The sequence below is a fragment of the Rhamphochromis sp. 'chilingali' genome (genome assembly GCF_963969265.1).
Source record: "Rhamphochromis sp. 'chilingali' genome assembly, chromosome: 13".
Taxonomy (NCBI): Eukaryota; Metazoa; Chordata; class Actinopteri; order Cichliformes; family Cichlidae; genus Rhamphochromis; species Rhamphochromis sp. 'chilingali'.
This window is the reverse complement of record NC_137940.1, coordinates 6,712,421-6,730,841: the sequence shown is the minus strand read 5'-3', so window position 1 is coordinate 6,730,841 and position 18,421 is coordinate 6,712,421. Positions and strand designations below refer to the sequence as shown.

The window sequence follows — 18,421 nt, the reverse complement described above, 5'->3', positions numbered from 1 at the left end:
CACTGTTTGCATCAGTAAATGATTAAAAGACTAGTTAAGGTCAGGTTTGAGTTAATGTAATTAATTGGAATCATCAGAAAACTGAACTGTTTTTCTTTTTTTCTCATCTCCAATCCAATTTCTTCTATACGTGTCTCATATTGTCCCATTTTCTACCTTTTCTCCCCTCTAAACTCGTGCTTCTTGACTTGGCAAAGGGCTGGGCACTGGAACCCTAAATTCACTTTACAGCAGACGAGATCCAGCTTCGTTGATCACATGGTGACTCACAAATGATGCTTTACACCTACAGTTTTCAAATGAACCATTTTTAACGGGTTTTTGTTGTTTTTCCCATTTCATTTTCAGTGAAAGCTATTTGAGAGCAAAGCCAACTGATTATTAATATTGTCCTTATGCCACTCCACAGAATGCTCTGTTGACACTACAGCTTTCAGCTAAATTAATATACATGGTTTTCTAACTAAATAATTGAAACCTTGCTTTGCTTAAAAGGCTGCACATGTGGTAATCAGAATCAGAATCAGAATACTTTATTGATCCCTGGGGGAAATTATTTTTTGTTACAGTGCTCCATTTTAAACCAACATTAAGACAAGACAGACAATACGCTAACTAAGAATAGTACAATATATACATATATATACATACATACATACATACATAAGTCACTTATAAATAAATATTTGGAAAAGAAACATGTGTAGCTGTAGCAGCAAACAGTGTGTTAAGTGGATGCGTTGTACAGGGAGATGGCCACAGGCAGGAATGATTTCCTGTGTCGTTCAGTGGTGCTTTTCGGTAATCTCAGTCTCTCACTGAACGAGCTCCTGTGACTGACCAACATGTCATGGAGTGGGTGGGAGGTGTTATCCAACATTGTCTTTATCTTGGACAGCATCCGCCTCTCCGACACCACCTTGAGGGAGTCCAGCTCCATCTCCACAACATTGCTGGCCTTACGGATCAGTTTATTAAGTCTGTTGGCATCTGCAACCCTCAGCCTGCTCCCCCAGCATGCAACAGCATAGAGGATCGCACTGGCCACAACAGACTCATAGAAAATCCTCAGCATTTTCTGGCAGATGTTGAAGGACCTCAGTCGCCTCAAAAAATAGAGACGACTCTGGCCCTTCCTGTAAAGTGCTGTGGTGTTTTTAGCCCAGTCCAGTTTATTGTCAATGTGTACTCCAAGGTATTTATAGTCCTCCACAATGTCAACACTGACCCCCTGGATTGAAACAGGGGTCAAGTGTTTCCTGGTCTTCCTGAAGTCCACGATCAGTTCCTTGGTCTTTGCCACGTTGAGCTGCAGATGATTCTGCTCACACCACGTGACAAAGGAGTCGACCACAGCCCGGTACTCTGTCTCATCATCCCTGCTGATGCATCCAACCACCGCAGAGTCATCAGAAAACTTCTGAAGATGGCAGGTCTCTGTGCAGTGGCTGAAGTTTGTGGTGTAGAGGGTGAAGAGGAAGGGGGAGAGGACAGTCCCCTGTGGTGCCCCTGTGTTGCTAATCACCTTGTCAGACACACACTGTGGGAGACGTACATATTGTGGTCTTCCTGTCAGGTAATCAACAATCCAGGACACCAGAGAAGCATCCACCTGCATCGCTGCTAACTTATCACCCAGGAGGGTCGGCCTGATGGTGTTGAAAGCACTGGAAAAACACTGGAAAATCAGAGCTTGATTTAAAAAAATAAAACAAAAGCACCACCCACAAAGTCTAACACCTCCTTTTAGTAAAAGATTGGGTGCCTGGTCTCCATTTGCTGAAAAAAATTGATTTCTTTTAGCTGTTGTCCACTGAGCCTGGGGATCAACAAAACACAGCAAGTTCACTTTCCCCACTTCTGAAACTGCCCATCTGCCATGTAGGTGAGAAGGAGAGCAAAGAAAGATGAGGGGAATAGAAAGGAGGAATGATTCAGCTGCTGTGAACCCTCTGGCTCGTTCTTTTGTCTCTTCTTGGTGGCAAGTGAGCATCTGGCAGCCCAAAGCTCTCCAGGTCTCCCCTTCCATATTTCTTTCATTCTCTCTATTGGTTTCTTTCGGGTCCTGACAAAAGCAAGCTGGCAGACAAACCCAGTCAAGCAGAACATGGTGCTCAGATGTGAGACCATTCGTTTTAACAGGAGCAAGTCAAGGGAAATAGTCTCTCCTTTTCTGCTACTCTGGTCAGTTTTGTACGGGGTTTCAAAATGAGGGGAGTATCAGGGTGATGAAAAAGATGTTATCGCAGCAGAAAAGTGATTTGTGCTGTTTTTAGAAGCACAAATATATATCTCAGAAATCTTTGTCAACAATTATAAATGCAAAGCCGTTTAAACAAAATAGAAACGATGCTGGCTTTTTTCCAGGTGCCCTTACCCTTGAATCAGCTCAGAGTAAGATGGAAATGCTGCAGATGATTAGTGACACACATGACTCATCTGGATTTCAAGGAGGCACATCATCATCAACCAAGGTCCTTCTGGCAGCTGCGAGAACAATTGCGGCTGGATATTGGTTCACATTCAGGTTGGGCACCTAATCACAAACTTGATAGGACTCTGTCAGGTAACTGGAGCTGTAATTTTTCGCTCCGGTGATTTCAGAAAAGCCATTTGATATATATGTTTCAAAGCTAAAACAGACAGCTTATCTGATCAGCAGGAACATTTTATGATAAATTACATACAAGCTAAGGTCAAAAAAATGGGACCACCCAAATGTCAACAATAAGGCTACACAGAGTGACGGATGAGATTTCTGTTCTAGAGTGGCTCCATTTCCTGCCAAGTTCTCAGCCCCGAGGGAGCTGAATTAATTGCAGTAATTTCTAATACAATACTTTGTGCTGAATACTCTCATTCTGGGATGCAGCTCCTTCACATGACAACTCCGCTGTGATAATCAAGCAGTCAGAAGAGAACAAAAGAAAGACAGAAAATGGGCCTTAATTTGTTGATAACATTTGTGCATGCTGTTATCCAAAAGTTTAAAAAAAATAGAAATATTTAAGCAAAGATATCTGCCGTAAAGAAAAACAGATTTAACAACTGTCATTTTCAACATTTTAATGGAAAACAATGGCTGTTTACAACAACATTTTGCTTATGAATCACTGCATTACTGCCCTTCATTATTTACCTGATTCTTTAGCCGTATTGTTTAATACGACTATTGTTGTTGCCACTTGGGCTGATAAAAACATTTTCATCATCACTGAAATGCTTTGTGTTAAACTATATTCAAAAGATAGACAGGCCAAGGTCAGCTTCTGTAATTCAATATATCATTCAACATTTTTCACTGGACTTTGTAAGAGCAAGTATCAGAACGTAGTAACAGAAAGTAGACATTGTTATAGGAGATAATGTGAGGCTGGTGCAGAACATAGGAAGAGAAACTACAAGTGTGCAAACATTGGCATTAACTTTTCATCATCTTAACTTGAGTTATCTACAGAGAGACTTTGATTAAAGCTGATGAGCCACACCATGAAGCTGTGGGAAAGAGTTGTTGAAGCTAGGTTAAGGAGAGAGGTAATGATCAGTGAGCAGCATCATGGCTTCATGCCGAGAAAGAGCACTATAGATGCAATGCTTGATTTGAGAGTGTTGCACTGTGTCTTTGCAAATTTAGAAAAAGCATATGATAGGGTGCCAAAAGAGGAACTGTGGTAAGGAAGTCAAGAGTGGCATAGAAGTATGTGAGGCTGGTGCATGTATGATGGCAGAAAGACTGTGGTGATGTCAGCTGGAGTGACAGATGGGTTTGAGGTGGGAGTGAGAGCCCATACTTGTTTGCTGTGATGATAGAAAATTTGACAAATGAGGTCAGGCAAGAATCTCCATGGACTGAAAACAGAGTGCAGTTCAATTAATTGAATTCAGATAAGTTAATTTTTTTACATAGTTCCAATTCAAAACAACAGTCACCTTAAGGTACTTTATATACACCTTGAGAGCACAAGAGCAGCAAAGAAGACATTTAACAGAAGGATAGCAGCAAGAATGAAAGAGAAGGTTCACAAGGCATTAGTGAGCCCTGCTATGATGTATGATATGTATGGTACTAACACAAAGACAGGAGGCTAAGCTGGAGATGGCAGAGCTGAAAGATGCTCAGATATTTGTTGGGACTGACCAAGACAGGCAAGATTAGAAATGAGTGCATTAGAGGGACAGTTTGGACACAAAGTTTGAGAGAAGGTTGAGATGGTTTAGACATGTACAGAGGAGAGATAGTGGCTATATTGGACAAACAATATTAAGTGTGAAGCTGCCAGGGAGAAGGAAAAGGGGAAGAGCACAGAAAAAGATTAATGGATGTAGTCCAGGAGGATAAACAAATGGCTGGTGTGACAGAGGAGGACGCTAGAGATAGGTTCAGATGTAGGCAGATAATCTGCTGTGGTGACACCTAAAGAGAGTAGCAGGACGATGATGATGACTGCAACAATGGAGGGGAAAAAGAAGGAGCTTATAGTCTTTTCTTTTCTGCTAGTATACAGACATTTCTGAAGTAGGGATGCTCCTTGGGCTGTTTTCCTTGTGGATTAAATTGGCGGGAAAAATGACTAGTCTAAAGGTAAGAAAACAAATCGTTAAAACTGAGGAACATTTACTGGAAAAGGTTAAACACTCCTTGTTGCAAATGCTACATGTGCATTTAAGGGTCATAATAGCTGTTTATGTTTAATTATCACAACGTAATTTAATTTCACGTGAATTGTGTGACACTTTGCACCCTGCATAACACTGTACACACACAAGGTCAGATTAGTTTGCAGAGTGTAGCTTCTTTTCTTGTCGGTTAACCCTTCACTTATACAAGGACTTTTTAAATGACCCTAACTCTGCAGTTTCTTTCTAGATATAAAATTGAAACAGTTTTGGGGAAAAAAAGAGAAGATGAGCTTTGTGGGGATATTTGGTGCATCACGGTAGCACAAGGCATTCACAAGTTACTGCTGTTTAAACACAGATTTTTTTAAACACAAAAAATTTGCTTTGTCTAGATGTTACCATGTCCACTTCACATTACCATAGTCTTCAATCATTTTGGGCTAGAGAGAAAATTTAAATGGTTCCTGAAAGATTTGTTTTTCATTTTACAGCCAAAATTTAAAAAATAAGTGCATTAGGCTTGTATAAATCTTAGTCAAAGGATCCTCATGCTTGTGCAGAATGTGGTCACGCTTGAGTTTGTGGTTGAGTGGGTTTACCTCACTGACATGCAACCATTCAATTTCTATTACAAAGTGCTGCAGCACTGTGCTGGCTAGCACAGCTGTCATCTGTCTTACTTTATACTTTGTCTTTTTTTGAGTTTAGTCAACTAACTGCACACATACATAATCCGAATCAGCTGACGGCATTGTGATTTAGTAGTTAATCACTACACAATGAGAAGTTTCCAGATTTCAGCCTTCTGGTCAGCTGGTGTCCTTCTGTTTAGAGTATGTCCACGTGTTATTTAGCTGGTTAGAATTGTTTAATGAAAGTACTGACTTACTATGACCTTCCCAGCAATCATGGCTGTAGGTAATTATCACCTCATATAATTGCATTCGCTCAATCATGCTTAACAGTAATGGAGAGTGTGTTTCCACCAGTTTACATAAATAGGTACCATTGGTGGAAAATTCAGCATCTACAAACTTTCTTACCTTACCTGTTTCACAGATAGAAGACTGCTTGTGTGGGTTCTCTCTGGGCACTGTACTTTCCTCCTACAGTCTAAAGACATGCTTGTTAGGCAAATTGGTCAGTCTAAATTGAGTGTAGGTGTGAATGCAAGTGTGAATGATTGTCTGTCTCTGTGCATTAGCCCTGTGATGGACTGGTGGCCTGTCCATAGTGTACCCTCTCTCTCCCTATGACAGCAGGGTAGGCTCCACACCTCACACAACACTGTATTTTTACTTAGTATTAGGGATACATTACATCTCATGATACATGTCTAACTGATTCTAACAACACAGGCATCTTCATACCTTAACATGGAAGAAATCCAATAAAAATTACTACAGTACTGTTTCCAATATGTATTATTACATGAAAACTGAAAAAAAATCTTATATGAACAAAATCTAACAGAAAAGGCTGTATATGAGACATGATGGCATTTTTTCTGGGTCTTTGTTTTTTTTTTTTTTTTTTTTTTTTCAATAATTGTAGTGTTTGTATGGAAGAATATCTGCAGAACTGCACACAGATTTAACTTTAAACAATTCTATGAGTCCAAGGACTAAAAAGATCAAGAGGCATATTTTATGAATAAAAGCTAACTACCAACATGAATGAGTCCAAACCAAGCAGCAACCTCCATGAAGCCAATACAGAAGTGCAGAAAATTGCCATTCCCCCTTATGGCCACTTGAGGTTGGCTCAAAAAGTGAGTCAATTCCCATAGATGGGGGATTACAGGCTGGTTCCAAATCTGGTTATGGCCTGTATGGAGAGCTTCACCCATTTATGAAAACTCTGCTAGGGAGGATTTTTTTTATAACTCATCCTGGAGTACTACCTGGTCTCACGGGAGTTCCTGAAATAGTCTTGACCTATAATCTATTGATTTGTACTGTAGAACATGAATTTTCTTTCCTGTGTGCGTTCGTGCATGCGTGTGTGTTCCACAACGTGAGTTTCCCAACTTTATTCAATGTCTCTGAACACAACTTTTAATCGGGCTGCTATCATATCCAATAATTAAAAGACAAAAAAGTCAATATTTAGTAGTTGGATGAGTGGAATATCAACGAATATCAACATCCATGCCAAATGTCCAAGTTTATACTCATCACAGATTTTCACACACCATTTGTCTGTCTGTAAATATGCTATTTATTACAAATATATTGTTAGGAGTAGAGATGGACCGATCCGATATTACGTATCGGTATCGGTCCGATACTGACCTAAATTACTGGATCGGTTATCGGAGAAAAATAAAAAATGTAATCCGATCCATTAAATATCACAAAAGCAGCTCACAAAACTTGCAACACGCCATAACTCGCCTCAGAACGTTAGCACGTCGGAGCAGTATGCATCACGTGATAGAGTGGCTGTGGCATGCGGGACCTGTCGGTGGTCTGGATAGCATTTGGAGCTTCGCTAGCAACCCGGCATTTCATCTCCGACAAAGTTATCCCCGAGAGAAGTACAGCAAGTGTGTAAGTCCATCTCTGAATGTTTGTAAAGCATTCCTGCATTAAGCTTAACAAGCGATATATGGAGCGACTGCCTCTTCTTGCTGCTACTTCAATCATGAAACTGCTTAATGATCAGCTGATCGGCTTTTCTGTCGCGAGTCCCTGTCTCTCTAGTTTGCTTTTGGCCCACTTCGCACCAGAAAGAGGAAACCAGCGGCTGAACAAAAGCAGCACGTTTAAGCTTGATCAGCTGTTGTTAGAATGTATTTAATATTACTTTCTACTCGAGGATCTTTTTCTACGTAGCTGACGGCTGGTAACTGTGCAGGGGCGGATCTAGCAAAGTTTAGCCAGGGGGGCCGATAGGGCATTAACAGGGAAAAGGGGGCACAAAGACATACTTTTCTTTCTTATTCTCATTTAAAATGTCTAGCTTTTAATAAATAATTATCTGAATCTTACACCCAAAGTTTTAATCTGATGTAAAATGAATAGAAGTCAATTACTGTATATAGTAACTATTAAGTCTAATGTATATACCCTAGTAAGCTATAGTACTTTTTCCTTTGGGAAGGTACCATCTGTGCAGTCTGCAATTTTGTTGAAGAAAGATGTTGAATCTATTTAATATTTCTTGAAAAAGAATTGATTTCTGTGCATTTTTTTTCACACTGCATCAAATTAAGGTTGATTACGTCGATTAAGCATCATGAGGTGGAGCGTGAGGGGTGGTTCCCTATTTTTTATTTATTTATTTTTGTTGTTGCTGGGAGTTGGAACCCTATTAGTTAGGTTGCTTAATATTTATGCTAAGTACTCTTTAAAATACCAGAATAGGGAGGATGGTGTAGGTTTAAGTTTATTAGATTGATCAGTATTGCTGAACTATGAAATGAAAATGAAATTGCTGAATATTTTTTTTTGCATACAGGTATAACAGAATAGCTTTAGTGTAGTTGTTGTTTTAAACTTGAGTATGAACTTATACAAAATGCAGCAAGATATTTAAAAAACAGTTTTGTTGATTAAAAAACACTATATCGGATTCATATCGGTATCGGCAGATATCCAAATTTATGATATCGGTATCGGACATAAAAAAGTGGTATCGTGCCATCTCTAGTTAGGAGTAGACATTTTTTTTAAAAATCCTGATCTACTAAGTACCAAACCCCTATGGTCCCTCCTGTGGGTGGTGGGCCAACAGGAGGTCCAACTAGAAAAGGAGCCAGTTGACATGGTTCAGGCATCTGACTAGAATGCCTCCTGGGTGCCTCGTCTGTGAAGTATTCCAGGCATACCTCCTACCAGGAGCAGGCCCACAGGGCAGACCCAGCACTCACTGGAGAGATTTTATCTCTCGGCTGGCTTGGGAACATCTCGGCAGCTCCTGTGGAAGACTGTACTTCCCCAGTTGTCTCAGGAAGTACATCCTCCTAATGCTTTTTAACTTTTTAAAATTTGCACTACATATTAACACCACAACGTGGTTCTGAAAAGCATGTTAGAGGCTGCATGATTGACTTGAAGGTCAAACAACAGCCCATTGCAGCAGATAAAATGTTACGTTGAGTCAGTTTATCCATATGCAAATGTATATTCAGAGTGCCACATTAATAGAGGCCTGACCTGGCACAGGCTTCACTGCAGGATCATAGCAGGAAAGCAAACGCTAAGTACACAGAGGAGGCAGGCTTCCTCCAAAATAACTGTCTGGTTGGTGTGTTTTCAGGACAATTCTGCCTCTTTATCTTGCCTGAGCCTCAGCGGATACTCAGACTGACACATTCCAGCTGCTTTTCTGCACTCACCGCAGACAATATAAACTGCCAACTACTGAGGATGTGTAACGGGATGCACACTGTGCCCTTAAGGATTTATGCCCCAGTCTCTTTGAAGTCTTGCTGCAATCTCCGTAATTGTCTGGCCTTTTGTGGACTAATTGCTTGTCTGCTGCACTGTGGCATAGTACAATTGCTGAAAGGAGGACTTAAGGCTTGTGTCTTGAAATAGAGATATCATGGGCTGTGCTATGGTTTAGCTTGCTTAACATACCTGAGAAATACCACTCATATGTTTTGCAAGAGAACCCTAACACAGCATGAAAAATGAATACTAAAATCATAGAAAATGCACACACAAAGCACATCAATAACCTTCCCAGCCCTGCTGAGACTCATAGAACTCATAGCTTGTTAGGGCCAACTCAGCACAATGGCAACAGCTTGATTGGACCATATATGAACTGACAGGCCACATAATTTCCAACACCCTTTTATCTGTCAGATGCTGACTGTCTACACTACAGCATGTGACTTTTGTGATAAGGTTGCCATGACATTTTCCAGATGGCGGCTGAAAAATGTCGGAAACAAAAGGCTGGTTAAATGGATTCTATCAATTGCAGCGGGTTTGACGCTTTCTTATCAACAGGCTAATTCCCCGAAGGAATAGGATGTGCCAGGGGAGGAGACTAATGACAAAAATGGAGGCCTGTATTCCCCAGACATCCTATCTGGGTCTAAGCTAGGATGCTTATGTGCCGCAGCACTAGCCAGTTCCAACAGCCTCTCTTTATCTTTTGCTATGCATCACTTGCCACCTTGATACCAGGTTGAAAGGTCAAACCTATATCAGATTTATCTTTATATTTTTTTTAAAAAATGCAGTATTTTTTATACTTGTAACCCTGTGTGAAAGTGGGGGGTGGGAGGATTTCTACTGCTGAGAAATGTGCCAATGCACAGCATGTAAAGCCAGGCTGACAATGACACATGACAATGACAACTCTTTTGGTGCTCAGACTCCTGGTGAGATTGGATCCACGGTGACAATACAGCAGTATGAATAACTCCAGCAGTGGATTAGATGAGGGAGCTCATAACAGACTGTTCATACCATTTATACTGAAGCAAATAAACATAGGCAGCAGGTGACATGTCCAATGGCTATTGTACTTGAGAAGTACAGGACTCCTGAGGCAATATTTTGAACTTTCTGGATAAGTGTGACTCCAAAAAATGGACCTGCTACTGGATTGAAATGTTGAACACTACATTTATATCATATAAAAATAGCATATTGTGCCATATTCTTATCTTTAAGATACTTTTTCAGATACAATATGTGTTTTTGACTTAATTTCACAATAATCCAGAGGAGATTTACAGAGCAGCTGGTGCCGTTTTACACAGTGGGACCTTTTGGCAGCGGGAGTAGTAGTAGCGCGTCATCTGTAAGACAACGGGGTGTGGCGTCTGCTGAGCTGTTCATTTGTGAAATGAGCAGTGCTGCAGTTGTAATCAAGGCTCACCAACAAAACTCAATCTAGGCCCAGGCATAAAACAACTGGGGATGACACCAGCACCACCAGCACCAAGGCAGCTGAGAAGATTTTCAGCCATGATCATACTTACTGTTGATTTACTGAAAGACATTCATCAATAAATTTAAATGTAATGTTCACCTTCAACACCTTTAAACAGAATAAATTGTCTAGATGCATTAACCATATTAATTTTGATAACTTAAACCAAAATTTCCTAAATTAAAAATGTTTTGTTTCTTGATTAATATCTTTTTAAACTGGCTGATACCATGAACAATTTCTTCGGGTTATTCTGTTTTTATCTAATATTATGAATACAGTTCCCTAAAACTGATGGTGCAGGTTTTATGATGAATAGCAGCAGAAAGCATAAGCTGCCTCTCAGCATCACAGGTCCCACATGTTGCTTAACTCAGGAACCGATTTGTCTGTGTGATAGGATAAAAAGTGAAACCTGCTGGAAGATAATCTCACAACACAATGGAGCTGATGAGGACATCTTTGTGCAGAGGAAACAAAGAAGTCCTGCAGGACACCGCGGTGTGCAGAAATATCAAAGCACTGTTGACTGGGTAATCACAATCAATACATTTCCTGAGTCAGTAATGTGTCTGGGGGAAAAGGCACAAATATGTACAGTGCGCAAAAAAGACTGATGCAGAAACATGAAAAGCATTAATATTTTGTGGTCTACACTAAAATGACACACTAACAGGGAAAACACTTTAAAACTACTTTCTCTATGAAAACAGTTTGAAGTAAATGTTTAAGCTTATCAGTGTTTCAACAAACCTACCTATGGAAAAACTAGGAACCTAGCCTATTTTAATGCATGAATGATACAGTTCACCTTATAGAATCATAAAACACCTCCTTTATGTCCTTTATGACACTAATGAAAATAAATTAGATGCCACACAGTTTTGAATTTTCACTGCATCTATCTTGGGGCAGTTATTTAATATACCAATTATTATTTTACCAATAAATATGAATTGGGTAAAAATATATTATTATTTATTATTAAATGTGTTTATTTGTCACAATTAATTTGATCAAGTTAGGAAGCTATTTATCATTTAGACAGGATGTTCATTTAAATATAAAGAAGCCGAGGTACTGGTATTGCTGTCAGTCAGAACTTGAGATAACTGAACTGATGAATCTCTATTTTAAAATGGATTAAAAATACACAATAAGAGTTTCTGGTAAAGATAAATTGTATTTTATTAGTGAATCACATAGCACTAACACTAGTAACACTAGCAGGTGTGTCTAGTTTAGATGTCTGTATGTTGCATTCCATAGATTTTATAGATGTAGCTTGCTAACCAAGCTACCTAGCATTAGCTTAGAAGTTAGCACTTCACCCTGTTGTTCAAATACGTCAAATAAACAAACAAACAAAAAAAATCAAAGTCCAAAACACTAACTTTCAGGCTTCAAAATGCTGTATGCAAAAGTATCGTTTAGCTGTGATGTTGACAGATACATGTTTCCTATGCAGTTGATAATTCTAAATCACTAGCAAACTAGCCAACAGACAAAAACAAACAATGACAAAAAAAGGGCAAAATTAAAAAAAAAACTGACATAATTAACTGAATACTTCATTAAGCAGCAGGGGTTTACAGAAAATTGTTTGAAAATGCCTTAAAATATATGTGCTAAAATACATTTTAAAATATATTTATATATTTAAAATGTATTTTAGCACATATATTTTTTGGCCATTTTTTGTATATTTTGAAATGTATTTCAAAATGTATTTTAAAATACATTTTGAAATATGTTTATGTATTTTGAAATGTTTTTTAGCACATATATTTTTTGGCCATTTTTTGTATATTTTGAAATATATTAATAAAATATATTTCAAAATACAATTTAAATTTATTTAAAATCATTCAAAAAAATATAAATTTAACCCTTCATATATTTCTAAGAAAACACATTCACATGTAACATCTGAAAGAAATCTTTATTTGATGTTTAAAACATACATATAGCATATCAATCAAGCAAGGAATATTCATTTTATAAGTTTATTCTCATTACATACTCAAACATTCTAAAAGAAACACACACACATATACATATATGTATTACATGTATTACAAACAAGTCACTTAAAAATACATTAATGTGGCAGACTGTTCCCTGTTCAGATGCAGTGTATAAGTACAATCAGGGCTGTCACAACAATGGGGTGGGGCCAAGTGGCTGCAACCCTAGGTACAATGTGCAGGTATATATAATTACATATAATATATGTGAATAAAGCAAGAATCTGTTTAGGTTAGTCACTGTGCTGACTGATGCTTGCTAGGTTTATATGATTGCAAACTGCACAAAAACAACAACAGCAACAACATTAATGACAATGACAAACAAAATTACTTACATTTATGTAAATCTCACATTAGGAAGATCTGCATTCGATTTCATGGGCTGAAATAAATAGGCAGAAACATTACTGCTAAAAAAATAAAAAACAAAAACTCTAAAAAGCCTAAAAATGACTTAAAAAGCAAGGAAATGTGGAACATTGTAATTAGCGAACATTAATAAAGCATAACTGTTCTTTGTTTCTAACCTTGGTAAGTACTCTGTAGCCAGAAGGAGAGGTAGGATTTCTGTGAAAGCCAAATTAAATGTGAATAGGCTTTGATAGTTATTGAGAAGGCAGAATAATAAGAAAAGGCAAAAGTACGTCACAATATAATTAATTAAGTTACATATTTTGATTACCAAATTATGGAAGCGTGGAGCTGCCACCCAGGCAAAAGAAAAATAGAGCTGTATCACGTTATGACGTGAAATGTTTATTGTTCTAACATTATGCTTTTCATGTTTGTATAATATAATATCACGTTATTATAATATACATAATTGTCACGTTCGCACAATATTGTACGGACGTGATAATTATGTACATTTTTCGTACAATGTTGTTCAAACATGTTGTTCAAACATGATAGTATATTGTTAGAACGATAAACTTTTCACGTTATAACGTGATATACTTATATTTCTCTTTTGCCTGGGTGGCAGCTCTACGCTTCCGTTCCAAATACACGAGAATAAAGTAATATTATATGGGAAAGGGCACCTGCTAGCTTGATGATGGAGGCTTCTTAGACTGGCCACCCGCCTTGGCTTCTTGTCGCCACTCCACGAAATAAAGGTCCGTTTCCTCCATGCCGGCTAATTATTCATCCTCATTAAAATCTCGTATATGTTCAGTTGGCAGAATTGAGAATTTTACATCTTCCAACCACTTAATTAACGCGAACATAATCGGCTTGTTTCTTCCCGTCTCCTGTATCCGGCCGTTCCTCTCGCTGTCAGATTTCGCGCCTCAGAGACGTCGTTATTTTTCAAAAAAAAAAAAAAGAAGAAAGAAAGAAAGAAACAGCAACAACTACTAAAGAGAGTTTTTGCACGTTCATTGCACATTTGTGGGAATGTTTAAATATTAAATTTTTATTAATTACTTTTCATTATATCTTTATTTTTTAAACCACCGTGGCAATGCGCATGCGCATACACTCCTGCACGCAAAGGGCTTTGGAGTTGACGTAATGTCGCAATGCATTGTGGGAGCGCAGCACCATCTTGGCAGGTCACGAATCAAAACAAGATTGCTACGAACCATTCTGAAACGTAGCTCAAAAGAAAATGACGGTATAGAGACAGATTCTGTCCAGATGCAAAGAGACGGTACTTGATTGTTGAAATGTGGACCCGTATGAAATATAGCCGTGGAGTAGAAACCCTGAAGACCAAACCGCTATTGACTTAGCATGATCTACTCTCATACCTTGTCTGTGGAGTCAGCGCATACACGGCGCACCAATTTCGCAATTATAAATCTCTGGAGGCGCACATCCAATTCACCAAGGACTGGGTACAAGATTTGGCTATTTTTAAGCCTCCACGTTGTGAGTACGCCGTCATTCAAGCAAAGGTAAGTCAGCTTGAGTACTGCGAGTAAAATGCGTTTGATTCCCCCCAGCATTCAAATTAGTGCTAGCAAAAATTCATTCATGAGGGGGAAATTACAGTGAGAACATGTAGAGGCTCTGTTAGAGGGATAACATAGTGAGTTCAGTGCATTGATGTGACATTGTCCTGAAGGATTTAGTTATTCTTTATGGTTAAAGAAATTGCCCTAATTAATTCATATTTATTATAAATAATCCTAATTACACATCTTGCTTCCTTGTTTGTGTCCTGTGTCACTAAAAATACATTCTGTTTTAGTTTTATACATTGATTAATGACCTGCAGAATCTGCTTGTCATATTAGGTGTCCATAGTTGTCACTTAAAGTCGAACTTTATGTTTTCTCCCTCTTGAAAGTGATTACATCCTTGCATTACATACTTTAGGTTCATTTTTTGCTGATAGGTTTCTAAAAAGAAACATGCAGATTTAGAATATAACATGCAGCGTTCTATAGATGGATACATAAAAACACTTTATTTGTTACATTTATGATAAATGGATTTGAAAGTAAATAAAACACATTTGTGTCGGACTTGGCTTATTAAAGTTCTTGTCTTTAAATGAACTTTGTCTGTGTGTGTTTTAGGTCCTGCACTCTTAAAGACTGAATTGCAGCATTGCAGCCACAGGTCATTGTGAGCATCACAGGGAAGGTTGAAGCCGCCCACTGCAGCTGTATGGCTAGAGTCGTGGAGACTTGCAGCCATGTCACTGCTCTTCTGTTTAATGTAGAAGCAACAGTGAGGATCTGTGGCACAAGGACTGTTACAGATGAACCTGCATACTGGGTTTTGCTGGGTAATATGACCAAGATACAGCCAGAGGTTGGCCATAAGATAGACTTCTCCTCTTCAGCTGCCCAAAAAAAAGGTTCTTGATCAAAACATAAACAGACCATTCGTTGTGACAGGTAAAAGAAGCCATCCTCAAAAAAGAAAAGTTCCACCTGCTACTGTGGAGGAGTTGGATCAACTGATGGGACAATATTTTTCCAAGCATAGTTCTGTTCTGAATAACCCATAATGTTTTAATTTAGGGGGCCATGTAAATACTTTGCATTTACTGAATATGTACTTACTAAATACCACTGTTCAAAAGTTGAATAAAGAAACAAAGAAATGTTTGCCTATTTTTAATTAAAAGCACTTTGTCGAACATCACATCAGTTACAATGTAGAAAAAATGTTATGTATAGTTTACAAATGACAAAATGTTCACATAAAATCATGACAGCATTTGTATAATATCACCCACTACTAGCATTCTGTAATTTACTGTCTCTTTTGAAAACTTATCACTACATAAACAGCACAAGACTTAAAAGTATTTAACAAGAGCATTTTTCCCTGGTTTTACTACCACACTGGGGCACATGTTCACCAAAACGCAGCAAACCTTTGCCATCTTATCCAGGAAGGTCACCTTTTTACTCTCACATGGAAGAAGTAATCTGATTGGCATGGTGGTATGTAGCATGTAGTTTGAAGCAGGGATTTCGTAGTGCCCCATGTGTAGTGTTGGAACCCAGTCAGGATTTGTTTCATTCATTTCATAGGCTGGTTTGTTGCAATAATGCCAAATAATTAGCAACTCTATAAATAGAAGGTAGTCCTGCATGTTTGTTCTAAGTTTGTGCTATTGAAAATAAAATTAACAGGCTATAAATAATAATATGAACTTATTTAGAACTTACCTGAATGAAAATACTGGAGCACACCAACAGATATCTGTGGCTGGTAGAGAACTGAATATCAGCTCGTCTCGCAGCTGCTATCCAGGCTAGACGCCTTCTTTTGGTAACATCCAACACATAAGCTCCCTCATGATGTTTCCAGGTGAGGAAACAATGAAAAGAGAGCCTGTTTTCAAGCTTATTCCTTTGTCGGTAGTGCAATCTAACATTACAACCGACCACACAGCAAGCATTTGTTTGGCCTGCTAATATGGCGCCTTGACCAAAAATCCTGGCTACGCCCCATCCCGTAAGATCACGCTCCAGAGCCCTATTAACGTACGGATCTAGAAAGAAGACGCTGCATTTTTAACTCTGAGGGAGATGGAGAATGAGCCTATTTCCAAAACAGTGGAGTGTGTTCCTTTAAGTACTAAATTGTATATATTGTCAAAAACTAAAGTGTACATAGCAGTTGTTGTATCTTGTTTACTGTATCACTGACAGATAATTTCAAAGTCAATGAACGCTACATTATAGTGAGATATTGTGTAATGTGAAATACTGTAAGCAAATGAATAAACAACCTAATTCGTGATAGACCTTTGACTCTGTTTTGTTTGAATCCAACTGTTTTTTGCAGATGTGCATAAAACATGTTACTTTTAGTATTGTTATCATTATCATCATTATTGCACTAAATATATTTTAAATAAAGGATACTTTGATATACATTCTACTGTAAGGTTGGAAATGTATTTTCTTCACCCTAAAATATGTTTTGAAATGTATTTTGGTTTGAAAGAAATATATTTTCAATTTCAAAAATATATTTTTTTGGAGCATCACAAATACAAAATATATTTACCATATATTTGAAATATATTTTGGCCAGGAAAAATGTATTTTTTTACCGTATGGGAATTTGGATCTCTGAGAAATATTTTCAGCCTTTTTCTGAATGAAGAATGAAGGTAGTTCTGAAGGTAAAACGGAGTTCCAACCAAGCACTAACACAGTAGTTGTACGTGTATTCTGTAATATGTCAGTGTAATGCTACATTTCATTTATTCCAACATTGTTTAATTATGTATTGTATTTAGTATTGTAATTATGTATTTAGTCACTTGCTCAGGGCATTTATCTACACATTAAACTAACAGATGTGGTGAGAAATGATCAGGTGTGCCGTGGACCTGATTAGTACTCTAAGCGACTGGTGTTAGTAATGGGCAGAACAACTGCATTCTCTTCCACTGGAGGGCAGTACAACTACCTGCTCCAATTAACTGGGTTGCCAACTGCCAGTAAAACAGAAGAAGACGAAGAAGAAATTACATAATCCGGTCGTTAAGTCTGACGTCACTAGCCGTGTGTGGGCCTAAACTCCGCTGTAGGTCCATATATCAAACGATCACTATGGCATTACTGAGAGTTGAAAAACTGTCTAAAGTCTTTCATCTTTAATAAAATGATCAGAGTTCTGTTCTACCAGGTGTAACAATTGAGTTTAACATCCAGGCATCCATGAAAACGGAATTTATGACATTTAACGGAGTTAGAAGTTAGCAGGAAGTTAGCTCGCCAGCTTCTATCTAAATACAATATAGCATGTCCTTTTGGAAACAAATTAAAACGTACAGCTCTGTTATCACTTCCAACATAAATTAAGACAGAAAACTAAACAGCAGTGACGTTTGTAGGGTTACTGAAGTTTGGCTAGCTGGTATATAATGATGTGCTACGTGACCGCTAGCGACACAGCTATGTTAGCATAATATAAACAAGCTAACTTTTTTTCCACTCGATAAAAGTTAACGTGAGTGTTCTCAGTGGTCAGGAACAAATGTAATCGCGTGGCAGGATGCTGTAAAAGGACCAAACTTCAGCCAGGAGAACAACTGAGATAATCCATCCACAATACGAGGTTAGTCATTCATATACTGCTGCATGGGCTGGGCTGTAGTTACATCCTAAGGTTTTAAAAACTGAGCTTAAATAAATGATTAGTGGTAATAAAAGCCGAGGGAGGTCAACAGGGATCACTGACTGTTTTAGGAGCTTTTTGAGATTAAACAGAAGAAAATACAAAACATTAAACATGTTAACAACACAAAAACCATATTAAACGCAGACTACTTTAGGCCCGGAAGTAGGATTCGTCACGTCATCACTTAACGACCGGATAGTGATGCAGTTAATGAGACAACACAGCGTGTAATAGCAATAGATAAATACAGACGTGGACAAAATTGGTAC

General features: G+C 38.2%; 2 long non-coding RNA genes across 2 annotated transcripts; one reads left to right on the top strand and one right to left on the bottom strand.

Annotated features, from left to right (window-relative positions):
• Positions 1-12,599: 12,599 nt before the first annotated feature.
• Positions 12,600-13,937, bottom strand: LOC308409075. The gene is made up of 3 exons (XR_013973930.1): positions 13,592-13,937; positions 13,076-13,115; positions 12,600-12,930 (listed from the first exon to the last, which is right to left on the bottom strand). It is a non-coding gene; the product is annotated as an uncharacterized lncRNA (long non-coding RNA).
• A 42-nt stretch (positions 13,938-13,979) lies between these two features.
• LOC308408571 lies at positions 13,980-15,609 on the top strand. Its single transcript, XR_013973806.1, has 2 exons — positions 13,980-14,449; positions 15,077-15,609. It is a non-coding gene; the product is annotated as an uncharacterized lncRNA (long non-coding RNA).
• The last annotated feature ends 2,812 nt before the right edge of the window (positions 15,610-18,421 follow it).